Genomic DNA, 19,853 nt, shown 5'->3' on the forward strand with positions numbered 1-19,853 from the left:
AATGGGAGATAACCCTGCTCGATCCTGGTGTCGGTCTCCATGAAAGCTCCCCCTGCATTCTAACTAGGTGACACTGCATAGTCACTTTCCTCTGGGAACATGTTTCTCCGTCTGTAAATGAAGGCAGGAGAGGAAGGGATGTCTACTTTCTATTTATAGCCACCGTTATCACAAGTATATCTTAATTTTGTAATGTAAAGAAATACAGGATTTTTTTTAAAAAAACGGACGAGAATGCTTAAGGTCCCTCCCTGCTCTTAAACTGTTTGAGCCTGAAGGAGGAAAGAAACTTCCTTCTTCCTCCCACTCCCATTCTCTCCCCCTTCATCCCTACCTTCTCTCTGACTTAGAAAACAGAACACAGCAAGAGTGTGTGATGCGGCTGCGAGGGCTGTAAGACATGGGCTTCTCCTCTGGATCCTCAGTGGGGACCAGCTCCAGAAATCGCTATAGCTGGAAATGTGGAGAGAAGCCCAGACCAGATCTGGTTGCCTCATTTGGCTGGAGCACAGCCTATCTTTTCCATTTGAATACTTTTCTTTATGATTTCACTGTGTATTCCCATCCAGAACCCACTTTCCTTTAGGGAAATCCAGCAGCTGAGTTAGAGAAATACAGACCTGAAAGTGTGCAAACTAATAAAGAAATCAAGTTTATAAAAATTCCTGCAACAAAACCTGTCCTCATTCTGGTCTTGATCTCTCTCTCTCTCTCTCTCTTAAGAACCAAATAACTTAAGCTTTTCTGACTGAATGACATCAATTTTAATTTCATCTTTTTTCTTTAGCCTATTTTAATACAGAGAGGCCACAAGCTGGTTACCCAAAAGATTTATATTCAACAATTTTCAAAGAGAACACAAAATTTTAAATTAGAAATATATGGAAAGGTCCCCGGCTGGTGTGGCTCAGTGGACTGAGTGCTGGTCTGAGAACCAAAGGGTCGCGGGTTTGATTCCCAGTCAGGGCGCATGCCTGGGTTGCAGGCCAGGTCTTCAGTATGGGGCATGTGAGAGGCAACCACACATTGATGTTTCTCTCCCTTTTTCTGCATCCCTTCCCCGCTCTCTAAAAATAACTTTTAAAACTCTTAAAAAAAGAGAAATATGTGGAAAGGCATTTCTGACTTCTCTGGAAAAATTACAGAAGGTCCAGTGACAATGAGGTCACATTTCCTCAGGGCAAAAATTGGCTGGGATTAAGTAGGCGCTACCTCCTTGGGGCATGGACTCTTCAGATGACCGGTTTCTACGCCTCCCTCGTAACACCGGACCCCCACGGTCAGTATCAATTTTACACTGTTAATTACCTCGCACTTCACTAGAGCCTGACTCCTGTAGTCAAATGAGTTTATGAGTTCAGGAATAGATTCTAAATGCAATCGTCTATGAATTAACAATGGTATGACATTTTTTGCAGTCCATTAGAACATTTTTAAATGCAATGAATGAGATTGCAAAAATGGTATGGACCTGGCATATCATAGGCGCTCAGTAAAGAGTAGCTGATATTTGTAGTGCTAGTATCAAAAATGATACTTAACTGGAATGTAGCGTGTCACTTTGAGGACAACATTAGGTCAATGATGCATCCAAGAGAACACAAATGGGACTCTAAAAAACCATTGAAAAGTAGTATACATCTTTACTGAATGCCCCTGAACACAGAGGAAAACATCACAACCATACGCTTAATTTATGAGAATCCTCATTACAGAGCTCTGGGCCCCAGAGTTCTCCTCTTCAGATGACAGCACCTTTGAGCGCCTGCCTTTCTTCCCATCTCCAGCCTCCACCTATCTCCCTCCTCCGCCTTCCTGCCCCCATTCTTTCTCCTGGAAAGTCGTCTGGCTACTCTCAGCTTCTGTTAGTCTCTTGATGAGAGGGTAAAAAGGGCAGGCAGCGCTATTTGTAAACACTTACATTTATGTTTTCTTCTTTTATCCTTGTGTCAATCAATATTTGGTGATTCCTGAGAAAGTACAGAAGTTACCTATACATTGTCAAACATCCCAGAAAGAAGTTCATATAATTTAGACTAGGGTGGGCTAAGATCCATAATACAGGCAGGCCCCTATTAAGGACACTAAGGACGTAGAGTCTGGGGCACAAACGGATGTAAATTGGTGAAATCATGACAATGTCCTTCTGCTCTCCACCCTCCACGTCCCCAGTGCATCACTCTCCAACACCAGCAAGGAGCTCAGCAAGAAAGAGTGGAAATTTCAGACTTGAAGCAGTCGTCCCTTGCCTGGCTTCTGAGAGGAGGGAGGGGTCCAAACGACCTTCAGCAGAATTCTACAGTCCAGAAATTTACCTGGGTGTGCAGCCACTGGCATTTAAACGGATAAATGTGATGAGTAAAAAGGGTCCATGTGTGTACTACGTGGAAGTCAAGTGTATGTTTTTAAATCAAGTGTGTGCAACATATGAATGAGCAGAAACATTAAACACAACCTTTAGGAGAAGACAACAGGCAAGTGCAGACACAAAGAAAGAATATGTATTATTCATATGATAAAACAAATTCAAGGATAGTAAAATCTATTTAGATATTTACCAAAAGGAGAGCACTACATAACAAAATGTATGAGAATGGGCCAAGTCTCTACTTACAAGAAGATTATGAACGTTACATTTCTTTATTCTAGAAATAAGAATGAAAATGCCAGAACTGAGCAGTCAAATTAAGAAACATGACAAAGAGGAGGGAGCAGACAAAATACGAAAGGTGTTTGGCGGCAGTCAGGCCCATGGGTGTGGGACAACAGGAGGAAAGGGGGCTCTCGAATGCGTAAATCGTATGCCCAGCGAGGCCCAAAGACAACCAAAACAGCTCCGTCACAGAAACAAGGGAAACAAAGTCTCAATGAAGGAGCGATGAGTTGTAGAAAGGAGGACATGGTCAACAGCACCAAATGCAAAAGTGAGATCTAATGCAAAAATGACTTACATTTCTACAAAAGTTGGCAATTACCAATAAGAGGTCACTAGAGGTTCTTCGGCGGTTTCCACAGAAAGAAAAGACTATTGCAGAATTAAAAGGACACTGAGGTAGTGGTTATTCCTTCTGTTTGCTGTCCAGCATCTCCTTAGTCTTCTTGTGGTAAGCGCACTCTAGTTTTGCTATGAAAGAGACATCCCTTGTAACTTTCAGCCATGTGTGGTTCAGGTGGAGCAGACCCACTTCCATACCCAGGGCTTGATGTGACGGACTGGGGGCTGGATAACCTAACACCATTCCAAGTCCTCCCTTGCCCGCCTCACCTGTATCTACTTTCCCAATCACTTTACAGTGAGTAGTGGCAATGTGATGCATTGCACAAGGGAGACATAATGTCTAGATGAAAATAATGACAAGAATTGGAACAAACAGTTTGTGAGAAAAAAAAGATTGAGAGAATTAAAGCTCTGCCAGTCCCGAATCGTTGAACAACTGGATGGACACAAATAGGTATGCAACTCCAGACTTTGTGCGATATAAGAAATAGAGAACTTACTCTTAGGTGGGAAGACTATTGGTCACATTAGAAAAGAGCAGGTGCAGTGAGACTAAAGGCATATTGATCCAAAGGCATCTCTGGAAAATACCATCATTACAGGCTCTTTTGGTTTCATGTTACAGAAAACCCAAGACTAACTGGCTTAAACAAAGAGGAAATTCACTGACTCACATACGTGCAAACTCCAGGGGTAGGGCTGAATTAATCTGCTGCAGAGGACTCAAGGCTTGTGCTGACGCTGACCTTGCCTTGGCTTCAACGATGTATATGTGACTCAGGCCTAAGGCCAATTCACTCAGAACATTTCCCTGTTGACAGCGAATTGTTCAGGAATGGGCATGAGAGCCAAGTTAGGGTCATTAGAGCCCAAGAAACTCAACTTCCAGGATGTTTGTGTGAAATAAAGAGACAGACTTCTCTCTTCCTGAAGTAATTGAGCAAGAGAAGCTATGCAGATGAAGCTGAGGCAGCATCTTGCCACTACAAGGGGAGAATCTGGGACTCACATCACAGAAGAAGCTGAACTCAGAGATAGAAAGAGAGAAACTGGGATCTGGTGACATAGCTTAAGATTTATTCAAGCCTTATCTGAAGTCAGCTCTTCTGCTGGAGTCTTCACATATGTGAGTCAATATATTTCTTCTTCAAGCCAGTTAGTTAGTCTTGGGATTTTTGTAATGTGAAACCCAAAGAGTCTGTAGCAGATTGTATTTTCTAAAGATGCCTTTGGATCAATATATTTATCCCACTGCACATGCTTTTTTGCAATGTGACTAATAGTCTTCGGACCGAGGGGAGGGACCTGTGTTCCCACCACCCCTCGAGTCTGGGTGGGCCTCGTGACTCAGTGGAGCATGCTCTGCTGATGCTCTGTGGAATCCGAGGCTAAGGTAAAAAGAGATTCTTCCCTCCCTCTCTCCCTCCTTGCTTTTGTAGCCTACCACTGCATTTTGAGGAAACACAAGCCAATTGGAGAGCCACATGCAGGTATTCTAGCCAGCAACCCCAGCTAAGGCCTCAGCTGACAGCCAGAATCAGTCACTAGATGTGAGTGAATGAGCCTTCGTGTGATCCCAGCCTCCAGTCTTCAAGTCTTCCAGCTGACATCTGAGACATCAAGGGGCAGAAACAAGCCATCCTGGTGGTGTCCCGTCTGACACCCTCACCCACAAAAATATGTGAAGGATAAAAATGCTTATCATTGTTTTAATGCAACTAAGTTTTGGGGTAACTTGTTCTGCAGCAATAGATAAACTAATATAGAGTCCTAATTAGTAGAACTGGAGTTCTATGTCATAGTGGCTAAAGAAGCATAGTAGAATGGGAAATACTGCAGAGTGTGAGGAATGAATTGGAGACGAGGAAAATGAAGAAAGCAAGTAAGCTTCTCTGGAAAATTTCCATGGAAGCATCCCCTTGGGATTAGGAAAAGGTAAAACAAGTTTGAATCCAAAGCAAACAGTAGCCTCCACATTTCTGCTAATCCTTAAAGGACTGGATTATGAGTTTGATAGAATCCCGGAGGAGGAGCTTCAGCTAATACGTTTAGTGAATTCCTCTGAATTCTAAAAAGCATTAAGAAGGAATCAATGGTGAATCAGTGAAAACCCCAGGAAGAAGGCATTTATTGGAGAAGCAGTCTCTGGAATCCAACAGATTCCACTGCCTTCAGTATGGATCAAGCCCTTTGGCCTGGCATTTAAGGGTCTCCTTGGCATTTCTGTTTCCCAATCTACCCTTTATATGCTCCACACTCTAGCAGAACTGCAGAGCTGAAAAATGGCGCTATCCGATGTTTTCCAAACTATTCTTTACTTAGCTGCTTTTGGGAAGGAAGCTCTGGGCCACCAGCTGTGGTCAGAGTGGTTCTCAGAGCCTGTGCCTTCCTGGAGAGAGGGGTCAGTGATGTGTGGTCTTAGAGCCTCCAGCCTTCTTCTCGTGTGGTTTTTTAAATTAAGGTATAACTTACATACAATAAAATGCAGAGATCTTAATTGTCCAGTTCTATGAATTTTGATGATTGTATTTGCATGGGCAACAAGAATATTTGTTTCATCATTCCCCTGCCCCTTTCTGGTCAGCCCTGTGTACCTCTCCACCCCAACCGTCAGAAAACCACTCTGGCCCTGGCTGGTGTGGCTCAGTGGATTGAGCACCAGTCTGCAAACCAAAGGGTCACTGGTTCAATTCCCAGTCAGGGCACATGCCTGGGTTACAGGCCAGTTGGGGATGTGTGAGAGGCAACCAACCAATGGAGGTCTCTCTCACGTGTCAATGTTTCTCTCTTTCTCTTTTTCCCTCCCTTCCCTTCTCTCTAAAAATAAATAAATAAATAAATAAATAAATAAGAAAACCGCTCTGATTGCTGTACTACAGATTAGTTTCGTTTCTCTTTGAACCTCACGTAAAAGGAATAACATAGTATGTATTCTGTGCCATGCTCCTTTCACTCAACATACAGTTTTTGAAATTCATCTGTGTTTTTTGTGCGTATTAATTGTTCCTTCCTTCTTATTGCTGAGTAGTAGTCCATTGTATGACTATAACACAATTTGTTTCTTCATTTCCCTGTTGATAGACACTGGCGTTGTTTGGAGTTTTGAATTATTACGAATAAAGCAGTGAACACTCTTGAACATTACTAGTGGATATTTGTTTCCTAGGAGTGAGATTGCTGGGTTTTCGGGTGAGTGAGTGTTTAACTTTATAAAAACTGCTAGACAGTTTATCTAAGTAGTTGTGCCGTTTTATGCTCTCATCTGCTCTGTATGGGTTCCAACTGCTCTCTCTTTGCCAATATTTGGTATCGTTAATCTCTTGGTATTGTCAGTGGGTGTGAAATTGCATCTCATTATGGCTGTAATATACATTTCCCTGATGACTAAAGATGTTGAGAACCTTTTCATATGCTTATTTACGTATCTTCTGTGAAGTGTCTGTTCAAGTCTTTTGCTATTTTTAAATTCGATTTGTACTTGCAGCATTTTTTTTCTGCCAAGATTACAGACATGAAATTCAAGAGTCCACCTGGAATTCACCTGGCCCCGGCACACAGGTTCAAGGTGCAAAGAAAGACCAGGTGTCTATAATCCAAGGATCTGAATCTATTTAGGAGATAGGCTACACAGGGTTATGCAAGTGTTGCAACTTGTGTCTTTTGACATTGGACAGGACCCGCTGCACCTGCGGAAATAAGAAGTGGAAATTCTGAATATTATACTATAGCAGCGGTTGTCTACCTTGGATACAAATTAGAACCACATGGAGAGTTCTCCTCCCCAGAGACTATGCTAACTGGTGGTGGAGGTTCGGCCTAGGCATTTGGAGTTGTCGAAGTTTTCCAAGTGATTCCAATACAGCCAAGGTTGAGAATACTTTTCAAAAAAGAAAACCTTCACTCATTACTGAGCATCTGCGATGCTATTTTGCTAAAAGATCAAGGAATTTTTTTAAATAATTTTTTTATTTAATTCTTGTTCAAGTACAGCTTTCTTATATTCCCAACTCTGCCCACCCCCTGCCCCATGCTCCCCACCTCCCTCAAGGAATTTTTAACAGGATGTTAGGTGTCTTTTTTCACATAGGTGCTTGTTTAAAGAAGCTGGAGATTTTTACTTACTAATATTTATTTATTTACCAAGTGTAAAATTGCAGGATGTGGGCCGTGGTCAGTTACTTTTCTTTCCTGGCTTCCTGATTCTCTCAAGCCCTCATTTCACCAATGAAAAACATGTTAGAAAGCATGTTTGAAATAAAGTGAGACTTTAGCCCTCGAAGTTCTCGACAGTCTAACCTCACATCTCACATTTTTTTAAAATAATTTTTTAAAGATTATTTATTTATTTACCTTTAGAGGGGAAGGGGAGAGGGAGAGAAACATCAATGTATGGTTGCCTTTTGTGTGTCCCCTGCTGGGAGTTGGCCTGCAGGGAACTGGCCTGCAACCCAGGCATGTGCCCTGACTGGGAATCGAACCGTGATCCTCTGGTTCGAAGGCCTGTGCTCAGTCCACTGAGCTACACCAGCCAGGGCACATCTCACATTTTAACCCAGCAGTTAAAATGAGATGTGAGATTCATTTTTATTTCTTGTCTTAAGCTGGTAGAAGGTCATCCCATGTATTTCTAACTTATTGCCATCCCCACAAAAGCCAGATTTCAAATCTGGAAAAAGTTGTGCAAAGGTTATGATTTAGGGCAAGGGTCAGCAAACTTCAGCCAATAGGCCAAATCCTTCCCGTGGACCAAATCCAGTCTGTGGCCTGATTTTGCAAAGCCTGTGAGAACTAAGAATGGAGTTCATATTTTTTAATGGTTGAAAAAAGTCAAAATGAGAATAATAATAAGACATGAAACTCAAAATTCAGGGTCCATAAAGTTTTACTGAAACACAGCCTTTAACTTATATGTTGTTTCTGGCTGCTTCTGTGCTCCAGTGGCAGAATTAAGTAGTGACAACAGAAACTGTATAGGCCAGCCTTGCCTGGTGTGGCTCAGTGGGTAGTGTGCCAACCTGTGATCCAAAGGGTCACTGGTTCAATTCCTGGTCAGGGCACATGCCTGCGTTGTGGGCCAGGTCCCTGGTGGGGGTATATGAGAGGTGGCCACACACTGATGTTTCTCTCACTTTGTTCCTCCCTCCTTACCCCTCTCTCTAAAAAAGTGAATTAATAAAATCTTTAAAAAAAAAACTGCACAGCCCACAAAGCCTAAAATCCTATAGACTAAGAGTCTTAAGGAACATTGAAAATACAGACCTTATTTGAATCCTGATTTGAACAAACTGAAAAAAAATGAGACGATTGAGGAAATGTGTACCTTGGATATTTGATTACATTGAAAGAAGTTTTATTGATTTTTTACATTATGGTTATGTTTTTAAATAATTCTTATTTTTTAGACGTGTTCTAACATATCTATATGAAAGGGTACAATATCTGGGGCTTGCTTCCAACTAACATGGGCAGGGGGGTAGGGGGTAGGGGGCAGGGGTATAGATGAAACCAGACTGACCATGAGTTGGTAAATGTGGTAGGTTGGTGATGAGCGTGTGATTAATTGTACTATTTGTCCACTGGTGTATGTGTCAGGCTTCCAATATAAAAAGTCTCATTTTGTTTTTTGGAAAGGCTATTTAAAAGAATAACAATAACATGTATTTGAAAGTAGTCACAGTTATTTGTCCAGTAAAATATTTAGAATCCTTATAAAAGCATGACAGTATTTGTGTGGGTGAGGAAAACATTAAGGATTTTTTTGATGATTGAGATTTTGCCGGCACGATATCTTCCAGTGTTCTACTATGGAGGGCTGCTTTCCTCATTGCATTCTCCCCTCATGTAACAGACACACACACATATTTGTACCTATGTGTACATTGGGTTGTGAATATGCCTTTCTAGAGGTAATTGTCCTCATCACTTTATGATGGAGAAGGTGAGTGGGGAGGGGAGGAACATATTCCTGGTAGGTGATGCCACTTCTCTCTGCAGGAAAAAGCCACTGCAGAACAGGGGAAACAGGGGTTCCCTTTCAGGCTATCATGGTCCTAAACGGTACTGGTGATTTGCAAAGGACTCAGGGATATTTAGTTTTTTAATGCTTTTGATGTGGCTGTGGCTTGTCTTCAGTCTCCAGGCAGGCTTGCAATGAGTTGTGTGTACCCACATGGGTGGTCTGGTACAAAGTACATCCATGGGAGTGGCCGAAGGAATTTCATAAAGCTGAAAAAATAGGCCTGGCTGGACTTTCTCCTGAATTCCTTTTTTTGTACCCATTTCCCCCAACCGGAATGGGTGTGTTGATATAGAGTCCAGTCTTGGCCTGGGAACCTGCTGAGGCTCATGGTCTTTTAAATTACAGTTTGCATGTATATGGTGATAATTGAAAATGGCTTAGCTATTTAAGGCTGTCTTGTTGCAAAGTTCTTGCTTTGTAATCTATTTTTCAGAAATCTTGGGGTGATACAGTTACATGGTTGAAATTTGATGTTTAAGTTTTTTTTTAAAGATTTTATTTATTTTTAGATGGGAAGGGAGGGAAAAAGAAACATCAATGTGCGGTTACCTCTTCCACACCCACTAGGGAACTGGCCCTGACTGGGAATTGAACCAGCAACCCTTTGCTTTGCAGGCTGGCACTCAATCCACTGAGCCACACTAGCCACGGCTGATGTTTAAGTTTTTACATACATGTTGGAAAACAAACTTGTCCTGTAAAGTGAGAACCTTACTCTGAATCTATATTAAGAGAAATTTCCCAGGATAATAGTATTTAATCCAAGGAAATTGTATTTGCTTTCCTTCAGGGAAATGTCTTAAGTCTTCCAGAAAATAGTTATTTCTTGCTGCCTAAAAAACTACCTGAAAACTTAGTGGCTTAAAAAACCAGTGTCTTGCCCTGGCTGGTGTGGCTAAGTGGACTGAGTGCTGGCTTGCAAACCAAAGGGTTGCTGGTTTGATTCTCAGTCTGGGCACTTATCTGGGTTGTGGGCCAGGTTCCCAGTTGGGGGCGCGTGAGGGGCAACCACACATTGATGTTTTCCTCCCTTTCCTTGCTTCCTTCCCTTCTCTCTAAAAAAAAAGAAAAAGAAAAAAATGTATTTTATTCTCATGAATCAGGAATCATGAATTAAGTCCAGGTTCGACTGGGTGGTGTTTTGTTCCACACGAGAATGGCAGGGGTGCTCAGGCAGAGGGATGGGCAGCTGCAGGCGCCTCGATGCTTCTCCACGTGGTCTTTTTCCCTAAAGGCCTGCCTTAGGCTTCCCCACAAGGTGGTGGGCTCAGGATGGTCTCATTGTTACATAGTGGCTGGCTTATGAGAGGGCACCAAACCAGTTCTGTTACAGGCTAGGTCTACTACTGATCCAGGGACACTTCTGCCATATTCTTTTGCCTGCAACAAGTCCCAAGGCCAAGCCAAATTAAGGAGTGAAGAAGCAGATTTTATCTCTTGATGGTGGAATGGCATGCGTGCACAGGGAGGGAAGGAATCGATGAAAGCCACGTTGGGGGACCGTCTACCACAGTCATGCTTCTGGCCCCAATTCACATCTCTCCCACACGTAAAATATGCTCACGCCCTCACCCCAAAGTCTCATCCCATTAGGGCATTGGTTTGGGGTCTAAGATCTTATCACCTAAATCGGGTCTAGCTGTGTAGGAGGCTCCTCAGGTATTGTCTTCAGATGCAGAGGGCTTTGAACAAGAACAAGTCATCTCTCTCCCACACATTTAACACACAGGGTGGAGGCAGGAAGAAGAGAACTACATTAGACACTCTCCTTTACAGAGCCTGGGGATAATATCACCCATCAGTTACTGATTCATGACGATCCGAAAATTCAGCTGGGCACATGTCCCTAGTTCCCCTTCATATGTATATATCTATACATCTATACTTATGTTTAGAGAAATGTGTGTGTGTGTATGTGTGTGTATTTATAAAGAGAGAAGGAAAGAGAGAGATAGGCAAACAGAGACACAGAAAGAGATTTACTATAAGGAATTGGCTCATGCAACCATGGTGACCTAGGAGTCCCAAAACCTGCCCTCTGCAAATTGGGGACCCAGAAAGCCAGGGGTGTAATTCAGAGTCCCCAAGCCTGAGAACTGTAGTGTGTGTAAACTTAGTCCAGGGGTAGAAGAGGAAAGAAGATGTCCTGGCAGCTCAAGCAGTGAAGCAGGGAAACAGGAGTACATCCTTCCTCCACGGCCTTTTTTGCTCTATTCAGACCTCAATGGACTGGACGATGCCCACCCGTGCTGGGGAGGGTAATCTCCTCTGAGTCCTCCAGTTCAAATGCTAACTTCACTCAGATACACCCAGAAGTAACATTTAATTTTCACACCCTGTGGCTAGTCAAGTTGACACTAAACTTAATCATCACACATGGTATAGATGGGCCATAGTTTTTAAACCATTCATCTTTTTAAAAAAGTGGTAGGTATACCTAAAACTAATATAATATTGTATGTCAACTGCAATCGAAATAAAAAAATAAAATAAACTCAAGGAATTAGAAAAGAAAAAGATGTGGTAGTTTCCAGCTTTTGGCTATTGTGACTAAAGCTGCTATGAATATTATGAATGTGTTTCTGTGCAAAAAATACGTTGTCATTTTTCTGACGTAAAAGCTCAGGAGTAGCCCTGGCTGGTGTAGCTCAATGGATTGAGCATGGGCCTGGGAACCAGAGGATCTCGGTTCGATTCCCAGTCAGGGCACATGACTTAGGTTGCAGGCCAGTTCCCAGCAGGGGACACACAAGAGGCAACCATACATTGATATCTCTCTCCCTCTCTCCTTCCCTTCCCCTCTAAAGATAAATAAATAAAATCTTAAAAAAAAAAGCTCAGGAGTGACTACTGGTCATATGTCAGGTCCGCTTTTGGTTGTAAAAGACGCTGCCCAACCACTTTTCAGAGCAGCTCTACTATGTTTCATTCTCACCAGCGATGTGTGAGTAATCCAGTTTCTCTGTATCCTCACCAGCAGCAGGTACTACAACTATTTTTTTAGCCCTTCTTAGTATTCTGACAATCAAAACTCCTCCACAAATTTCCAAAATGTGCCCCAGGTGGTGGCACTGTATCCATTGAGAATAGCTTCTCAAACTGGACTGAACACTGGAACTGCCTGGGGAACCTGGGCCTGGGTTCTTCCTGCACGGATTCTAGTTTCCTTGGCCATCCCCTCAGTGATTTCAACCTCCAGACAAATCCATGAAACACTGATGCCATTCTCATAACTCCACCATTTTAGTCCTAAAGTTTCAAGATCCCGCGAATGAGATAAAGTCAAAAAGGGTTGAGATGATTTTCTCTGGAGTAATGCAAGACTTAAAAGCCGGAGCTGATTATTTTCCCAGCAGAACGTCAGCAGCGCTCAAAGGAGGAAGTAAAAGTAACCATGGAACAACAGCCGTGTTTGGAGAAACTTTTTAAATAGACATATAAAAGGCTAAAACCCAATCCTAATGATACGAAAGCAAACCGCAGATGCCAGGGGCACATTTTTATTCCTAGAATTATGGTGTAGTGGTAGAAACAGCTTGGGTTCTGGAGTCAGAAGTCTTGGTTTAGAGTTCTGGTTTTTCCACTTAAAAGTTATGGGATCTTGGATGAGTCATTTGGCCTCTCTAAACTTTAGTTTACTCATTCCTGAAATCTGTGACAATGGTACGTTGGAGGCTATTTGCAGAGATTATGTTGATGTGAGCTGTATTTTATTCATGACACACTGTAACTATGATTTCATTATTACTGATAAAAAGATAGAAATATTTGCTCTCTGAGTGGCATCTAGCTCACCCCAACCAATATTTAATGAGATTTTATGTAATATTTATAATATATTACCAATTTTATTTTTTATAGTTTCTTAGTTTTTAGATCTTTATGGTGGAAGTTTTAAGCATACACTACAGTAGAGAGCACATTATAATTCGATACTTCTCAAGCTCCAGCCTCCCTGTGATTCACCCGGGAGCTTGCTAAACTTCGGACTCTGACTCAGTGGGTCTGGGGTGGGGCCCGAGACTCTGGCTTTCTAAAAAAGTTCTCCTGTGACGCTCATGCTGCCGGCTGCTGACCAAATACCAAGCACAAGAGTAGGCAGGGGTAGGCTTACAATTGTGAGTAAGTGAAACACAGAGTTTATTCTTGCACTATTGTATGTTATTGTATTGTATTATATTGATATTGTGTTGTATAGTATTGATATCAACTGTGAAACTACTTTTGCCTACCCCTGTATTTGTTTTGTTGCAACAAATACCGTAGATTGGGTAGCTTAAGCAACAAAAGTTTATTTCATTTATTTCTCATGGTTCTGGAAGCTGGGAAGTCTGAGATCAGGGTCTCAGCACGGCCAAGTTTAGTTGAAGGGCCTCTTCCTGCTTGGCAGATGGCTGTCTTATTTCTGTATTCTCATATGGCAGAGAGAAACTCTGGCGTCTCTCTCTGCTCTAATAAGGTCACTAACCCCATCATGGGGCTTCCCTGTACAATCTTATCTAAACTTAATTTCCACCCCAAGTCCAACCTCCTAACACCTGTCAGTTGGAGGTTAGGGCTTTAACATAAGAAATGTTGGGGATTGCCCTGGCTGGTGTGGCTCAGTGGATTGAGCATGGGCCTGCGAACCAGGGGATCATGGATGGTTTGATTCCCAGTCAGGGCACATGCCCTGGTTGCAGGCTGGTTCCCAGCAGGGGATGCACGAGAGGCAACCAAACATTGATATTTCTCTCCTTCCCTTCCCCTCTAAAGATAAATAAATAAAATCTTTAAAAAAATGTTGGGGAGACTCAAACATACAGTCCCTAACACAAGTGCATAATTAATTTCCAAGTTCTAGTACTCCACTCCACCAATTACTAACTCCTGGCCAATTTCATTTCCGCCTTCACCTTCATCTGCCTCTTTCCTCACCCTCCCTGCCAGATTATTTTGAAGTAAATCTCTGATATCTTATCATTATACCATATTTCAATAATATCTCTTTTATACTTACTCTTAGCCAAAAGGCCAAGAAGTGATCAATATGTATCTCCTTTAAAAGAGAATTAAATAATTCCTCTGAAAGACTGTAATTATAAGACCAACACCACCACACCAAAATGTAACAGTGATTCCTTAATATCATTCAATATTTAATATTTAGTCAGCATTCACATTTCCCTGAATTCTTTCTATTGTGATATGTTACTCTTTCAGCCTTCCATTTTTCTTATTTTTTTATTTTTTATTGTTTAAAGAAATCAAGGTATTTGTCCTGGAGATATTTCCATATTTCCATCCTCTGGCTTTGCTGCTCTCACAACCTCATGAGGTTGTTTAACATGTTTCTTTCTTTCCTGTATTTCCTGAAAATGGGTAGTTGGATCCAGAACCTTAATTGGATTCAGGTTTGATTTTTTTGGCACCTTCAAGGGTGGTGTTGTGCACTTCAGGTCTGCTGTCTTTCTGTCCATAAACCCCTGAAAGGCTCGCTGTCCCCAACAATGGAGCCCATGACTGCCACCAGGTGGTGACAGCGCACATGGCCACAGGTTCCAAGAGAAACCCAGTGAGATCTCAGCAAGGGGGACTTGTTTTCCTCATTGCACTTACATTAAATCACCATGATTCTTAAATAGCAAAGCTACTTTGAAAATCAACTAATGCTATGCCTTTGTACTACGTTTGTAGCATGTAAATATAGCTATAATTTTTGGAGCCCAGGAACCTTATATCCATCATCTCGTTTAATTTCCAAAACAGTCATGGTGTCCCTAATAAAACAGTGGGGAAGCTGGGGTATAATGTCTACATTCCTCTCAACCGTTTCTGCACCTCGCTACCTTCTGTTTTGGTCCGTAAGAGTCATCTGTACTTGCTGTCCTCTCCCTCCCCCAGCTTACAGCTGTGATTTTTTCCTAGCTCTCTTCCATTCTCTGGTCCATTCTCCCCCCATCCCTCCCCAGGGAAACTGGCTTCTGTGGATTCTCTCTCCGGGTTGCCTTACATGCTGGTTTCCAGTGGCTTCCAGCTGAATTTAGCCCAATTTATTCTTCTTGCTCCTCCCCTACTTTGCTGTGTTTCTGAGTGCTACTGCCCTCAACTACAACTTCTGCCCCAAGAGGCCCCTTTCTGTGACTCTTCACCCAGCTTCAGTTAATACAATTTCTCCTTTTGTTCCTTGGAATTCAGGATTTTAACAACTTCCCACTATTCTATTTCCTGGAAGTCTCAACTTCCCCTTTAGTTTTCTACTTCACCTACCTCACTGAATAGTATCTTCATTAAGATGTCTCTTGAACAATGTGAGCTGAGGGTTCCCTGCTGGGATTTTCTCAGATGCTTCTCACTTCCTCAGCTTTCATTTTCTCCTCTGTCCACTCCAGTGCGGCAAGTGCCCTAGCACTTCACTGAGAGGTTTCCACAGTTCCACCTTTCTTGGCCAATGGTTAATTCCCATTTCTCACCTTATGTTTAATTTAACAGCAGCTTTAAATTAAAAAAAAAATTATTTAGAGAGGAAGGGAAGGAGGGAGGGAGAGAGAAACATCAATGTATGGTTGCCTCTCATGTGTCCCCTGCTGGGAACTGGCCTGCAACCCAGGCATGTGCCCTGACTGGGAATCGAACCATGATCCTTTGGTTCGCAGGCCTGCGCTCAATCCACTGAACCACACCATCCAGGGCTACCAGCAGCTTTTGATGCATTCCTTGAAGTACTTTCTCCCCAGGCTTCCCAGTCACCACGTGGTTGTCCATGTCCCTTCTTAGCCACTCTTTCTCTTCCTGACCACATCATGGTGGCATGTCCCAGTGTTCAATTCACAAACCTCTTCATCTCTACTCTTTTCCCATTAATTCCTATTAATCTCTCTTCCTGGGAGATTAAATACCACTTCTGCACAGATGACTCCCAGGCTGTCTCTGGTCTCAACTTATCTCCAGAATTCCAGAATCACACACCTAGCTGCCCACTTGCCAGTGTCAAATTAATAAGCCTCAAGTAGAATTCTTTAATTTTTTTTATTGCTTGACTTGAGAGAGAGAGAAACATCAATTTGTTGTTCCACTTACTTATGCATTCATTAGTTGATTCTTATATGTGCCCTGACTGGGAATTGGCCCCTCAACCTTGGCTTATTGGGAAGACACTCTAACCAACTGAGCTACCTGACCAGGGCTCAGATGGAGTTCTTGATTCCAGACCTCCTCCCACCTCCACTCCTGTATACAACTCTCTGAGTTGATGGCATCACCATTCATCCAGTTGCTCAGCTCACAAACTCCAGCATTATCCTTGACTTCGCTCTTTTCCTCACCCCCAGGGTCCAATCCATAGCAAGTTTTGTGGATTCTTCCTTTAAAATACGTCCAGCATCCCAACAACTTTCCACCACTCACTACTGTTACCCAGATCTAAGCCACCATCAGCCACTTCAACAGCAATAACTTTCTTGACTGGTCTTACAGCTTAAACCCTTCCTTTTCCAGTCAGCTCTCCACACAGCTGCCTTCTGGTCTTTTAAAAATGTAAATCAGGCCATGTCATTCCCCAAGTGTGACGTGATATCACAGTTGGAGTGAAATTGCGGCGAGCGCTTCCCTGAGCGGCTGCGCCCTACGCAATCCCGGGGCTCCCACCTCTCTGCCTGTCGGCTCCCCTGCTCCTGCTCCCTTCTTTCCAGCCACACAGGCCCACTTTAAACATGCCGAGCCTGCCTCTGTGGTTTCCTCCGTGTGGAACGTTCTTTTTCCAGACTCTGTTTTTCACCCTTCACACCTCTGTTCTCGTTATCTCCTCAGAGGGGCCTTTCCAGACCACCTTATCTTACCTTGTTAACTCCCTCCCCACATCACTTTCTACCTAGCCCTATCCATACTTAGTTTTCTTTATTTAAAAAATATGTATTTTTGAAATTTATTTTTAGAGAGAAGGGAATGGAGTGAGAAAGAGGAGAGACACATCAATGTGTGGTTGCTTCTCCTACTGGGGACCTGGCCAGCAACCTAGGCATGGGCCCTGACTGGGAATCAAACCAGTGACCCTTTGGTTTGCAGGCTGGCGCTCAATCCACTGAGCCACACCAGCCAGGGCCATACTTAGTTTTCATAATAAGTGTCAAGGTATAAAATGAAATCACTTTTGTTTATGTGTTTGTTCTGTCTTGCCCGCTAGAAGGTAAGCTTTGGGAGAGCAGGGACTTGTCGGTGTCAGTAAATGCTTGTTGAGTCAGTTAATGAGTGAGTGGTATCACTTTCATCTCTGTCACTACACACAGCAAGCACTTGGTACAAGTATGCTCAGTGGAGAACCATAGAATCCTGGCCCTGACATTGAAAATCCCAGGCCTGGCGCAGGCCCCTCGGGGCCTTGCGGGTAGAAGGTGCATGAACTCACTGGGATTCCTGGAGGGCTCTGCATGGCTTGCCAAGGGCACAGTGATGACCCAGCTGTGGGGTTGGAGGTTTCGGAGGACTGTCCATAAGCCAACTTACTGCTGTCATGGCCATTTCCTCGGCCGAGCCCTCCTGTCTGTCCTCCAGTGCAGTTCTACGCACATTCCAGAGTCCTCTGCCAGCCCTGCGATGGGGGAGGCAGAGCCGAGGAAGCTTTTCTGTGATGAACTCATGGCAAGGAGGGGTCCACAATAGCTGTCACAGGAGGTAAGAGGACTTAGTGAGAGGCCAAGCAGCCAGGTCCAGAGTTGCCTGATTAGCAGCCCATCTGGTCTGTGTACTGGCTTGAACTTTTCTGACCCGGGGCCTGCTGCCTTGCCTTAATCTAGAAATATTCCTCCGAATGAACAGACTGGGCCTTCCATGTTCCAACCCAGCTTCAGGGATTCTGGGAATCCTGGTAGGTGGATAGCTTCTGAACTGAGAGTTAAAGCTGTTTCAAGATTTGTTTGTATTCCAGGAGGGTGGTCTGTGGGCTCCAGTTACTGTAGAAGATGACCCTCCTGATGACCTTTTCTTCTGATGGTCATGGTTCTCTGGCACACGCTGTACTGCAGCTGAGTTGAACCCGGGAGACAATGTAGGATCACTGTTTTCCTGGCAAATGTGGATGCTCATTCGTTCACATGTCATTAAAAATGCACTAAGTTGTTACATGTGCCGGAATACAGTTTTTTGAGATGTTTAACAATACTCCTTTGTCCATGTAGTTTACCACTCTCCCCTTAATTCACCCCCTTCACTCTCTCCTTCATTCAAGGTGCTGATTTTTTTGTCTGTGTCCCTAGGGAAGGGGTGTAATAGAGATGTAAAAAAAATCAAAGAGGCTTTCTTGCTTCGGTATCCAAAATGTGTACTCTTTCATGATTAAAGAAGACTCCAGGAATATATAAAATCTCTTTGAGAGAGGAGGGGCATCCCAAACCCCACCCTCAAACAGAGAAGAGGTTTCCCTGGGGCTGGGAGAAAGAAAAAACAAAGGGGAAAATAATGGGAACAGGGACCCTAGTGGTGTGTGGAGGGACAAGCCTGCCTTGTAGACGGAGCCCCAAGAGGCCAAGTTGAAGCTTGGGAATTTCTTTCCTCCAAGGAAGGAGCAGCCTGATTCCTACGCTCTTAGATGTGGCACAGACGAGGAGAGTGCTTCCAGGGCAGAAGGGCCCTGGCCGCCAGGAATAAGAGAAACAGGGGTGGCAACTGGCACGGGCTGATGACTGAAGGCCAGACGCCTGCTTCCATCATCTTAATGGGCTGGGGGAGAATTGTGGGGGGACTCCAAAAGACATTAAATTTCTGTTCCTTTGGAAGAATGGGAATTCAAACTCACAATTAAGCACACACACACACACACACACACACAATTATATTTCAAAAAGAATGTTTTTGAGCTCCTACTGGGTATAAGGCTGGGATCAGCTACAAAGACACCAGGTCTTTGGCCAGGCCTGGGAAATTCTTGTGCTGAACAGGGTGGCTTTTTGGGCTTTCTCTGAAGTGTGTCTGTTCATCTCCTTTTCCTGGTCAGCACCCCTCTCCACTCCAGCCGGGGATACAAAGCCCTTCACAATGGGTCCCCTCCTTACTTTTTTCCCCCTTGCCATATCGAGTCTTCTGTGCTCCACCCCAAATGCCTTTCTCCTAGGAGAGTCGTGTTTTCTTGCCTCTGTGCTGCTGCCTGCATAGCTTTCACTGTCTAGGGAATTTTCTTCTTCTTTTTTTTTTTGGCAGTGGGGGGCTAACATTATTACAAAATACTTCAATGTCTTGGTCAGAAATAATTGCTTCTCTCTTGGAGCTCTAACCAGCATGGCTACATTCATTTTTATCTAGTGCTACTTGTTTGGTGCTTTATTAAGAGACAGTTGTTTATGGCTCTGCCCCTTCTGTCTTTGAGTTACCTTGGGCAGAAGCCACATCTCTTTTCTCCCTTTCTCTGGCACTACCCTGAGGGTCTCGCATAGGGTAGATACTGGTGACTGATGAAAGGATGAACAGCTCAAATGACCCTGAGTGAGAGGGGCGGAAATTAAGTTATAGAGATGATGCATGTAAGTGCACATTAATAGTTCAAAAATTCTAATGGGTCTTATTACTGTTGCTAATGGCGTCATTATTGGTAGAGATGTTACATCCCAAATGGCCAGACCCTCCCAGTTGGTGACTCACGAAACGGGGAGCAGCAACATTATAATCCAACCTCTTTATTGCCCATATGAGGAAATAGGCCCGCAGAGCCCTGCCTCCTTTCACCAAACTGTTTTCTCTTGTGGCATAATGTATACATTCAAAATAATTTTGAAAACTTTAAATAGACATCTAAATTTTTTCATTGTAATTTTGAATGGTCAGAATGGATGTAATTTATGGATTATTGTAAATACAGGGGTGGATAAA

Source organism: Sturnira hondurensis, unplaced genomic scaffold (genome assembly GCF_014824575.4).
Source record: "Sturnira hondurensis isolate 20B ecotype Veracruz unplaced genomic scaffold, ASM1482457v3 Scaffold0022566, whole genome shotgun sequence".
NCBI lineage: Eukaryota > Metazoa > Chordata > Mammalia > Chiroptera > Phyllostomidae > Sturnira > Sturnira hondurensis.